The sequence below is a fragment of the Acartia tonsa genome, chromosome 11, assembly GCF_053477335.1.
Source record: "Acartia tonsa isolate MP-2025a chromosome 11, ASM5347733v1, whole genome shotgun sequence".
NCBI lineage: Eukaryota > Metazoa > Arthropoda > Copepoda > Calanoida > Acartiidae > Acartia > Acartia tonsa.
The window spans coordinates 37,457,341-37,470,776 of record NC_137270.1 but is presented as its reverse complement, the minus strand read 5'-3'; the positions used below and the strand labels follow the sequence as shown (position 1 = coordinate 37,470,776).

Genomic DNA, 13,436 nt, shown 5'->3' with positions numbered 1-13,436 from the left:
ATTTAGGAACTCCTATAGCTGTTCATGTGTACTTATCTCTTAGAAATATTCTGGATATTTATGTATTTAGGAACTCCTGTAGCTGTTTATGTGTCCATATCTCTTAGAAATATTCTGGATATTTATATATTTAGGAACTCCTATAGCTGTTCATGTGTCCATATCTCTTAGAAATATTCTGGATATTTATATATTTAGGAACTCCTGTAGCTGTTTATGTGTCCATACTCTTAGAAATATTCTGGATATTTATATATTTAGGAACTCCTATAGCTGTTTATGTGTCCATACTCTTAGAAATATTCTGGATAATTATATATTTAGGAACTCCTATAGCTGTTCATGTGTACTTATCTCTTAGAAATATTCTGGATAATTATATATTTAGGAACTCCTATACTTGTTCATGTGTACTTATCTCTTAGAAATATTCTGGATATTTATATATTTAGGAACTCCTATACTTGTTCATGTGTACTTATCTCTTAGAAATATTCTGGATAATTATATATTTAGGAACTCCTATACTTGTTCATGTGTACTTATCTCTTAGAAATATTCTGGATATTTATATATTTAGGAACTCCTATACTTGTTCATGTGTACTTATCTCTTAGAAATATTCTGGATATTTATATATTTAGGAACTCCTGTAGCTGTTTATGTGTCCATATCTCTTAGAAATATTCTGGATATTTATATATTTAGGAACTCCTGTAGCTGTTCATGTGTCCATACTCTTAGAAATATTCTGGATATTTATATATTTAGGAACTCCTGTAGCTGTTTATGTGTCCATATCTCTTAGAAATATTCTGGATATTTATATATTTAGGAACTCCTGTAGCTGTTTATGTGTCCATATCTCTTAGAAATATTCTGGATATTTATATATTTAGGAACTCCTATACTTGTTCATGTGTACTTATCTCTTAGAAATATTCTGGATATTTATATATTTAGGAACTCCTGTAGCTGTTTATGTGTCCATACTCTTAGAAATATTCTGGATATTTATATATTTAGGAACTCCTATAGCTGTTCATGTGTACTTATCTCTTAGAAATATTCTGGATATTTATGTATTTAGGAACTCCTGTAGCTGTTTATGTGTCCATATCTCTTAGAAATATTCTGGATATTTATATATTTAGGAACTCCTATAGCTGTTCATGTGTCCATATCTCTTAGAAATATTCTGGATATTTATATATTTAGGAACTCCTGTAGCTGTTTATGTGTCCATATCTCTTAGAAATATTCTGGATATTTATATATTTAGGAACTCCTGTAGCTGTTTATGTGTCCATACTCTTAGAAATATTCTGGATATTTATATATTTAGGAACTCCTGTTGCTGTTCATGTGTCCATATCTCTTAGAAATATTCTGGATATTTATATATTTAGGAACTCCTATAGCTGTTCATGTGTCCATATCTCTTAGAAATATTCTGGATATTTATATATTTAGGAACTCCTGTAGCTGTTCATGTGTCCATACTCTTAGAAATATTCTGGATATTTATATATTTAGGAACTCCTATAGCTGTTCATGTGTCCATATCTCTTAGAAATATTCTGGATATTTATATATTTAGGAACTCCTATACTTGTTCATGTGTACTTATCTCTTAGAAATATTCTGGATATTTATATATTTAGGAACTCCTGTAGCTGTTCATGTGTACTTATCTCTTAGAAATATTCTGGATATTTATATATTTAGGAACTCCTGTAGCTGTTTATGTGTCCATATCTCTTAGAAATATTCTGGATATTTATATATTTAGGAACTCCTGTAGCTGTTCATGTGTCCATACTCTTAGAAATATTCTGGATATTTATATATTTAGGAACTCCTGTAGCTGTTCATGTGTACTTATCTCTTAGAAATATTCTGGATATTTATATATTTAGGAACTCCTGTAGCTGTTTATGTGTCCATATCTCTTAGAAATATTCTGGATATTGATGAAGTTAGACAGGTACAGTTAATTGTAGAACAATTACGCTAAATTTAGGGTATGTCAGTTCGTCGGTCTGACATTTTGCTTTTCTCAATTTAAGTTTTATTATTGAACTCTCACGTATCTATTTATCTATTTTGATATCTTTAAAAACTCTCACCTATCTATCTATCTATTTTTCTCTCACTTGTCTATCTATCTATCTATCTATCTATCTATCTATCTATCTATCTATCTATCTATCTATCTATCTATCTATCTATCTATCTATCTATCTATATATCTATCTATCTATTATTCTATTTATCTATCTATCTATCTATATATCTATCTATCTATCTATCTATCTATCTATCTATCTATCTATCTATCTATCTATCTATCTATCTATCTATCTATCTATCTATCTATCTATCTATCTATCTATCTATCTATCTATCTATCTATCTATCTATCTATCTATCTATCTATCTATCTATCTATCTATCTATCTATCTATCTATCTATCTATCTATCTATCTATCTATCTATCTATCTATCTATCTATCTATCTATCTATCTATCTATCTATCTATCTATCTATCTATCTATCTATCTATCTATCTATCTATCTATCTATCTATCTATCTATCTATCTATCTATCTATCTATCTATCTATCTATCTATCTATCTATCTATCTATCTATCTATCTATCTATATATCTATCTATCTATCTATCTATCTATCTATCTATCTATCTATCTATCTATCTATCTATCTATCTATCTATCTATCTATCTATCTATCTATCTATCTATCTATCTATCTATCTATCTATCTATCTATCTATCTATCTATCTATCTATCTATCTATCTATCTATCTATCTATCTATCTATCTATCTATCTATCTATCTATCTATTTATCTATCTATCTATCTATCTATATATCTATCTATCTATCTATCTATCTATCTATCTATCTATCTATCTATCTATCTATCTATCTATCTATCTATCTATCTATCTATATATCTATCTATATATCTATTATAGTTGATTACTATAGAGACTACACTACGACTGTATTGGCAAGATACGAGAATTAAGGTAAAAACTTTTATTGGTGAAATCCTTTATTTGATCTAAGTGGTCACAGCCCCCCCCCCCCCCCTCAATTATTTGTGTATGTATGTAACCCTGATTCTCTGAAGTTAGAATTCAGATGCACACGGAGATTAAATTGAGAATCACAGCTGGGTTTATTTTATGTAACATTATATGTATATAAACTTACCCGCATTTCTTATGAAAGCTTTACACCTCAATGATCTTGGATTTGCAGAAATTTAATTTTGATCTGTATTTTTTACCCTTCTACAGTATACTGTTCTTTCTTTTAATTTCAAGCTCATTGTAGCTGCGTTACAAAGTTACATAAATTGAAAGTTTTCATAGTGTCTTTAAAAATGATGTCATACTGGCCAAACATTGGTCAATGAAAATGTATACTGGCCTACCATTGGTAATTTAGCCTGTGCATTTGTCTTGTATGACGTCATTTTTATATACAAAGTTTTCCATAATTGTTGCCCTAAATATACAACTATAGGATGGTAAGAGGGGGATTTTATGGGCTCTAGTTGCACAATAAATGATTTTGTTCATTTATTTAATTAACCTTTTATTCCAATATAATTTCCAATCTTGCCAAGGGATTAAAGGAAAAGATATTGATGGTCGAAATAATCTACACCCCTTTCCTTCTCTCCTATCAATATTTAAAGACTATTTTTCTTCCATGGTCCTATCCCAGTAACCCTTAACTTATCACCACAAACTTGGGGGATATAGTTTTTATTGTATCGAATTATAGACAGCTTTTTGCAGATATTGAAATGAAAAATTATTAGATTAAAATAAGGTTGTCAGACCCGAAAGCCGAAAGTAAGAGCTAAAAAAACAGTATTTATTATATGAATTTTACTTAAATATTCGTGGAAAATTGTCTGTATTACGATGCTAGGTCTCAACATCTAAAAAAGGTTTTAGCGCATTTTTCTTAAGCTCAAATCTTCTACTCTTTGTAAGAAAAAAATTGGATTTTCAGTAGTAGTCCACTTTGGGGGGCCAGTACTCCCTCCCTGGTTGAGATATGGCCTTTAAACTTCAATATGTTCTAGTACATGTCCCCAAAAGTATCTGTATCAATTTTTAACTCTGTATCTCAACTTTGAAGAGTTTTGCAGCCATTCTTGCAAAGGGTAGAAGATTTGAGCAGGAGAAAAATGCGCTAAAACCATTTTTAGATGTTGACACCTAGGTTTTGAGTTTTTTTATTTTACTCTACTTTTTTAATAAAAACTGAAATATTTTTTTGATGTTCTGTAAATGGTTATAAAAAACGAAGAAAATAAGCCATTAATCATTAAATTCTGATAACTATAAGTGGGGTAAAATTACTTTTAAAAAAGTTCTCATAAAAAAAAACACACTGTACTTTTAATGGGAACCGTATCTAATTCAACGAATATTAATCGGAAAGCAATACTAATTGAATAAATTGCTTAAATATAAATCAATTAGTAGTTATAAAAGGATAAAAATAATTTTGAACATCAAAAATATGAGTACAAAAAGAAATAAACAAGAAAAATTATGTCCACAATTGATGCAGCTATAATAGGATAAACATACATTTGATGTAAAGTACAGAAGTACATTTAAAAAAAAAATAGCATTAGCAAATATTGTTTTCAAATTAATCAATTTTAAAAATTAAAAGTTTAAGTATACTGTATACAAAAGTAAGAGGATTTTTGTTTGTCTCTCTGTTTTTACGATTTCACTAAAATTTTCTTCATCAATATTTATGGAGCTATTCCCCTATTGGATAAAGGCGCAGTATTTAGTATTTAATATTGTAAAAGTGGATTTATTGTTACTTGGATCTTACACCAGATTATCATGAACTTTATTAAAGTGAAACTTGTAGCTGGCTAAAATAACGATACATCCTTTACCCCATCCCATCCTACTTGATAAACGAACTGACCGATAAATGTCGTCCATGTTATCAATCTAAATAGACGATAACTTTTCTATATCCATTATAAAAATCTATAAAAACATTTATCACATTTTATTAGAAAATTAGATGATGTATTGTACATTATATAACAAATTTCAAACTATTGTTCTTTTCCCATCTAGAAAAATGATTAATGGAATAATTTTGGGTGTTCAACCTTTATCTGAAAGTTCTAAAATTTTTTTTCTACAAGGGAGGGGAATTTTTGTTGGGTTTTTTTTTAGTAGTGAAGCTACTCTATAATTCGAAATATCCGTCCGTCTGTCCGTCGGTTTGTCCATCTGAGACAAAGTGGGGGAAACGTGATTTTCTCGGCTCCTATAAAAGATAGACACCTAAATTTTTAATGAAGATTCTTATAACATATGCCCATCTAATCTATACATTGTTTTGTCCATTGTAACTTGGGGTGCTAGATCGATTTCGTGATTTTTAAGGTTTCCTGATTTCCCTTTTTTAATGATTATTTTATGTTTAATGATTTTTGTATGACACTGCTTTATGGTAATTTTTCCCGATATCCATTCATAATTTTTGAGCTTCGCTACTTATGTATGTTATCGTCCTTATTTTTAGTTTCATGAGGGAGTTTCTTTAAAAGAGTTTTAGTGCCACCCTCCCACCAACTCCACCTATAGCGGATGCATAATATAGTGCCTAATAAAAATGATCAATAATAGACCATTAAAAATTGTAATTGACCTATGGTAAAATATATAATGGCCAATCAATGTTGATTTTTATTATATGACGTCATTTTTATTAGGCATTTTAAGATGTTTAGGTATAAGAACAAAGCATTTTTTTATGTAAAACAAGTCTTTTTGCTTGTGTGATAATATACAAATCTGTACTGTTTTGTATACCTTAAGGAAAAACTATTTCTTTTTTTTCGTTAAAACTCCAAATTTAAACATTAAACACACACAAAATGTGTTTATTTTTTGTTAAGAAAAAGACAGAAAATGTTTTCTTTTGCATTTTTGGTGACAGTTTAGAAATTCAATTTTCTGGTCTTGAACAGAAATGAAAGGATTTTACATCCTTGAAGATTGTGGGGAAAAGTTATGCGACCTTGCTATAAAACTTTGGGGACTTTTAATAAACTTTGGAGACTTAATTCAAATTGGGTTAGTAATACACAAATTTGTTTAACTACAGTTTTTATCTGAAAAAGAGAAAATTTTGTTTATTATAATTTAGGTGTTCATCATTTGATCATCCATTGTCTTATCCCTTAAGATCCCTGCAATTTACATATTTTTTTTTATTTATAATTTTTGATGTATGGGAAGATTAGTTTATCTTTCATTGTCCTATCCATGTACCATTAAAAACAAGGACATACTTACATTCTTAGGACTTGATCATAGAGTTGCTTCGCTTATGCTATTGTTCTTTGTTGTCCCAGGAATCAATATACCAAAAAATCAGATCAAACGGATAATTAGATCACATAAAAATTTGTTGTTAAAAAAGTAGAAAAATCAACATGTTTAAAATGAACATACGGACATTCTGGTAATGATTATAGAGTTGCTACGCTTTCTAAATCGTACCTAACTACTACAGGAATTATCATGCAAAGTTTAAAATCGATAGGACAATTCTAACCTGCCTAAAATAAACGAATAAAAGCTATCTATCTCGGACGGACCGACCTTAATTATAGAAAAGCTTCGCTTTTAAAAATAAACGCTTGTATACAAAGATGAAAATGGCAGTCAAATTAAGTTTTGTCTTTTTAGTTCCCTTTTTACTTACCTCCTATCAAGAGAGATTAAAAGAATTTGGGGGATGATTATTTTTCTTTCGTTGTCTAATCCCTGTATTGCTATATAAAAGCTAAGAAAACATGGTATTTGTATATTGTTATCTCGTATCTTAACGAGGTTTAATTTATTTACAAGCACGTCTTTTATTCAAATGAATGTTGAGCAGGGCGGTTGATTATTTATTCTTACATAAAAGTAACAGGATGTGTGTCTGTTCTTTGAGTCGGTCTGTACAAAAACACCTTGCTAACTGCTGAATGAATATTTCTGTCCTTCTTTAGTGAAGATTCTAAAATTTCTTGGAAGGTTTTTCGTTATCCAAGCCAAAACAAAGATTAAACCTAAATTTAGATGAGTATAGCATCTCTATTATTTTATCTTAAAAAGTACATAGTCAATCGCAGCAAGAAAAAACATTAAAATAACACCGTCTAAAGCGTATGTTTTTTATGTACATATTACAGCATACAACTGCAAGACTTTTAAAGAACAATTGAATTTATACAGATTTTAGTGAAATTAGAAACAATCCTTATACTAAAGTAACAGGATGTTTGTCTCTGTATTTGTACCGAAGGATCTCGCTAACCGCTGAACCGATCGGGTTCTCCTTAACAGGGTAGATTCTCATGGGTTCTGGGAAGGTTTATAACTATTTATGGGGAGGGTACAACCACCCTCCCAAGAGAAATGAAAAAAAAATCGAAAATTTAAAAATAATGGGAGACTTCAACGTAACATAAAGAGACTTTAACAAACAAAAACATCTATAGTGCCACTAGAGGCCTCTAGGGGCGAAGCCGCTAGTATCTTTATAATCTAAAGAAAGGAAAAATGAAGTGTTGCTTTTTTGTAAGGAGGATCGCTTGATAATCCTAGTTTCCATTTCCCTAAAGTGCTTTAATATATTTTGACAAGCAAAAATATTGTACTGTATGTATGCAAATACTCTTTCTTGAGATATTATATCTCTGCCCCAGAGATGGGTTCTTAAAAAAGAATGCCGCGTTTTTTCGACATTTTTTCGACATTGATTGCTTGAACGAAGACGATATCGTTATACAGAGTATACAACTTAAGAATTCAAAATTTTAAAATTATTGGTTTAGCCATTTGTATAATTCGCTTTTGTTGGTACGGCTTTCATAGAAGAAAAAAAAATTATCTTCAATTCATATTTGCTGCATATTAATTTATGCATCTTTTTAGAGCTGTATTAGACATTATACAAATGGCTAAAACAATAATTTTAAAATTTTAAATTTTTAAGTTGTATACTCTGAATAACGATATCGTCTTCGTTCAATCAATCAATGTCAAAAAAATTTCGAAAAAACGCGGCATTCTTTTTTAAGAACCCATCTCTGGTATTTGTGAGCTAGACACATCAAGTCAGGGCTGGAAGAAACATCGGATTGTAAATTAAACTGGTACCCAAATATTTATTTGATTAAAAACATTGAGTACTTTTATTGAATCTTGACATTGGTGTACATCAATGTACCCTCCAAATTCTTATCCCTCAACCTCCCTGAATGATGTTAATATTAATTTTTCTAACAAAGAACATACCAAGTTTGATATTACGGACTTGTTGGAATTAATTTTCCTCCTATTACTCGTTTCCATATTGGAATAATCGCCCCCCCCCCCCCTCTTATTCCAATACTAGTGACTGTGTACCTAGCATGTAGGAACTTTACCTTTGTATGGGTAGGGGAAGAAAAAATAGCCTACTTAGCCTATGGTGTAAAAATCCCTTACCGACTTCCCAGAGCTTTTATCAACCCAACCTAAACAATACTAAACAGAGCAGAGTAACGGGTGTCCTATTTACAAAATATAGTATTCTATTTTTATACTTAACCTAATGCTAATAATTATTATATAACTATACTATTATAAGTTTAATCTAAACAAGGATGACAAAACCATAAACGCGAAGCCTTAACAAGTCAGACATACAAACTAGAATTGACAAATTTAAAGTAACAACGATTCTATATTTAACCACAGTACCGATATGGTTCTGCTTTACAATGTAGATTCTCATGTAGATTTAGGACCTGGGAAGGTTTTATTACCAGTTTGGGAGGGGGTACTATTAAACTCCCAAGAGCAATTGCCCAGAACCCAGTAATAGTGTCGGACTGATTATGACGTAAAAATAATTAGCCAATGAGAGGCCATTATTGACCAATGGTAAAATTTTTAGTGGCCTCTCATTGGCTAATTGTTTTTTTTTATGTCATAATAAGTCCTACACTTTTACTGGGTTCAATTGCCTATAAAAAAATGACCCCCAAAATTATATTTGTACTTAAAATAAAATTCAAATAGGGGGAGAGGACTAAATTGCCCGAGAGGGCCCTAGGGGCGTAGCCGCTAGTAAGTAATAGAGTAACTATGCATTTGATATATTTTATTGGAAATAAAAGTATATATTTTCAAGGAGTACTATTTTATAAGCTAAAAATTGTTTACTCAAATAAAGATACAGATTCAAGATAGTTTCAAAAGCATAAACTTATAAACACGTTCGCTCATTAGTTGACTTCAAAACTTTAAGAACCTTTATTGATTAGTAAAGTGGCTAACTATTTTCCTCCAATAACTTTTATTTGCAAAAAGGGTACTTATCTTATTTAATTGTAGATTTTCGTTCATTTAATTTGAACTAGTTCCTGTTTCATTTTACACCAAATAAACTTCGAGTTCCATAAATTTTGCACGAATTGTCATTGACTTAAACGTTTATTCTGAGAAAAAGTTAGAATTTGAGGATCTACTGCAGTTCACGGTAAAATATTGCTGGTAACGAATATTGCTAAAAATCTTTGAATTTTAAAGTCTGCTAGCTGCAAAACGGATGAACGAACAGATCATACCCGCACACCATTTTAAGCGGCATAAGAAGGCCTACAAATAATCTAAAATAGCAAAGATCCAATGATGCACAGGGAAAGCTTCACTGAAGAAAAAACGCGTAAAATATGGCTTTTTCGCGCATTTCTCTGCACTGCGAGATAATTATGCATTATTGATTTATGGCTATTCCAGATTATTTATAGGCCTTCTTATACCGCTTAAAATGATGTGCGGGTATGATCTGTACGTTCAGCCGTTTGGCAGCTAGCAGCCTTTAAAATTCATAGATTTTTGGCAATATTCGTTACCAGCAATATTTTACCGTGAACTGCAGTAGATCCGAATTTGATATTTGAGAAAAGGGGAAAAACAGTTAACAATGCATAGTTCATTTTACACGCGACAGTGGCTCGACACGTAGCGCATCCGCTAATCGTCGGGGAGGGGATAGGTTCGAATCTCGGCCCGACACCGCGTCAAAACTAAAGAAGTTAAAAGAATTTCCTACTGCTGCTATGTCAGGTGCGGGACATAGATAGGGGTATGCCTTGGTCCATAAATAGGCACAACTCATTACCATGCACAGTTGGGACTTCTCAGACAAAGGTCGTACAATCAAAGGGTTGGTTGTCTGTTGGATGTTACTTAACCTAATATCCACCAGTAGGTGTTAGATTATTGCATTCTATTACTATCGTATAATGCCCTTGGGTTCTCCAGATGATCACTTGAAATTGAAGGAGAATCCCGTTCAATTAGGTAAGATCGGTAATACACAGTTCTATTTTAATGATAAATTTCATATAATAATTATCCTTTTTTATTTGTAAAAACATGTCTATGTCTTGGAAAAATGTAAAACTTTATAAAATATTTACTAAGAATCTTCTAGCTCTGTACCCTTTAAATTAAAATTCTTATAAGATTTTTTTTGGAGCAAAGCTACTATAAAAGTCATGCCAATCCTCATATTTGTAAAAAGTTTTGAAGTCTTGCTACTTAAGTGAAGTAATTTTGTTCTCCTATCCTTTGTCATTTTTCTCTCTCTTTCTTTCTCTCCTTCCACTTGCTATTTTGCTATCTCTTTTTTCTCTCTCTTTCTCTTTGTCCGTCTGTTTGTCTGTATCTCTCTCTTTCTCTCTCTCGCTCTCTCTCTCTCTCTCTCTTTAAGACACTCACGCCCTTGTTAATGTAATCATTTCCCCTCCAAAAAAGTATGCTTCTTATGAATGTAACCGTCCTTCTCCTCAATTTAATTTAGCACAAAAATGGTAGTTATAAAACTATGCTCTACTATTTCATGATAAGAAACTTTATACACATTTTGTTTGTTTTATTAGGTCTTCAAGTATTTTTCGTTTATAAAATAATCCCAAACTGTAATCATTATTGAAATAACGTTATAATTTAATATAAATTTTTCTTACACCCTCCGCACTTAAATCATAAATATCAACTTTTTCACTTAACACCCCCTTGGCTGTTTAAGATTTCGGTTTTCTCTTAAAGTGCCAAGCGAGCATTGAAATTCCCCCCTTCCCCCTCTATTTTGAAGAAAAATGAAAGCAAGGGAGGTGAAAACCAAGATGACGGGTAATAAAAATCTGAAAATAGAAATGACGCAAATTCTGACGCAAATTCTGACGCAAATTCTGAACGCAATTCTCACGTTTATCTAAAAATTCAACATATAATAATAGCTATTAAAACAATTTTCAAGCATAACTTTTATCTTATTAGGATAACAATTAAATAAGAAAAATATTTTTACCATATGAAATTCGTGATCAAACACCTAATTGAAAAAAAAATGCAAGACCTAGCTTTTATTTTAAGAAAGACTAAGGGCAACGGACGCCCCCAAGAAGCCTCTAGGTGTTCTTAAGGTGGAAGGGGGATAAGTCAACCGCCCTTCTACTTTTTAATTTGAGTTTTAATAAGAAACATTCAGAAAAAAAATTTGGGGGTGTTATTTTAAATTGGGAGGGTGGAGATACGCTCTCCCAAAATAGTTAAAAACCTTCCCTGTACCTAAAAAAAGCTTAATTGCAAAGGAAAACCAAACAGATGTCATTTTTTAACAATTTTATAAAAAAAACATTGGCGCACTTGTATAAACACCTTATCGCTGACAAGTTTTGGAATAGATAATCCAGAACCATCCAGTTCAAAGGGAATGCAGAAAGAGAGGGGGTGAATCTAGTTTGAAGAGATCCGAGAATAGTTATGATCGAGATCTTCCTTCATCGAAAACCAACGAGGCCTTAACCCTGCGGGATACCATGTACCCAATACAGCATAAGTTAAAACACTAACATAAGAAAAACAACCCACGTCCCCTTGTTTTACTTTATTTCAAAATAAAGGGGGAGGGTTCTCTGTTCTAATAGGCACTCTAAGGGAAACTGCTGCAATTTTTAAACATAATCTGTACTTCAAGATTCTCCAACATGCGTAAAGAAGGATGACAACATCAACAAAAGCAAAGCTCTAAACAGTAAGAGAAACGAACATTAACACATATAGAGTGTCAGAACTTAATAATCAGAATATAAAAATGTATAAAAGTCGAAACAAATTTGTAAGTAAATTTGTTGAAAAACTACTGAAATACAGGATAATGTTTAAGGTCATACTTACATTTTTAGGGCTTGAATATGGTGATGCTTCGCTTATAACATTTTACCTTGTTGTTATAAGAATCAATATTCCAAAAATCAGATAAATAGGATAGCTAAAACACATAAAAGATTTTTTTAAAAAGGTTAAAAAGCAACATGTTTTAAGTGGACGTACGGACCTTCTGGTATGATTATAGAGTGTCTAAGCTTTCTAATTCGTACCTTACTGTTATAGAAATCATCATGCAAAGTTTGAAATCAATAGGACAATTCAAACATGTTTAAATTATCTAAAAGAGCCAAACTTTCCGGACGTACAGACGGACCGATTCTAATTATAGAAAAGCTTTGCTTTTAAAAATCGTAGAATACATCATACCCCACTATTCATGTTATGACACATCAATCAAAGTAAATTACCTCCCATGCATAATAGATATTATCATATTGGCCATGCTTTACATGTTGCGCCCCTAATTCTAAGTAAATTACCTCCCATACATTATAGATATTATCGTATTGGTCATGCTTTACATGTTGCGCCCATAATTCTAAGTAAATTACCTCCCATACATTATAGATATTATCATATTGGTCATGCTTTACATGTTGCGCCCCTAGTATCCGCCTCTTATCTCAATATTTACTACTGGCTAAAAAAGCATCAAACTTAAAAAAAAAATCTAAATTTGAAAACTTAAAATTTTTAATGTATAATGTATAAATTGTTTATACATTATATCGCGTTTCCCTTTGACCGGAGTAGCTTAAAATAGCGTTTGCAATAATTGGGTTATCTGCTGTACACATTTGGAAATTATTGAAGAAATAGGCATTCCATTTTTAGCACATCTTATAGATATTATCATATTGGCCATGCTTTACATGTTGCGCCCCTAATTCTAAGTAAATTACCTCCCATACATTATAGATATTATCATATTGGTCATGCTTTACATGTTGCGCCCCTAATTCTAAGTAAATTACCTCCCATACATTATAGATATTATCATATTGGTCATGCTTTACATGTTGCGCCCCTAATTCTAAGTAAATTACCTCCCATACATTATAGATATTATCATATTGGTCATGCTTTACATGTTGCGCCCCTAATTCTAAGTAAATTACC

At 31.2% G+C, this 13,436-nt stretch overlaps 1 protein-coding gene across 1 annotated transcript in view; it reads left to right on the top strand.

The window, feature by feature from the left end:
• The first annotated feature begins 1,923 nt into the window (after positions 1-1,923).
• LOC145331913 (gamma-aminobutyric acid receptor subunit rho-1-like) overlaps positions 1,924-13,436 on the top strand; it is a 94,606-nt gene continuing 83,093 nt past the window's right edge. Inside the window, exons 1-2 of the mRNA XM_080176786.1 lie at positions 1,924-1,987; positions 3,006-3,059. The gene's annotated coding sequence lies outside the window, so the exon portion shown is untranslated. The remainder of the gene's footprint in view (positions 1,988-3,005; positions 3,060-13,436) is intronic.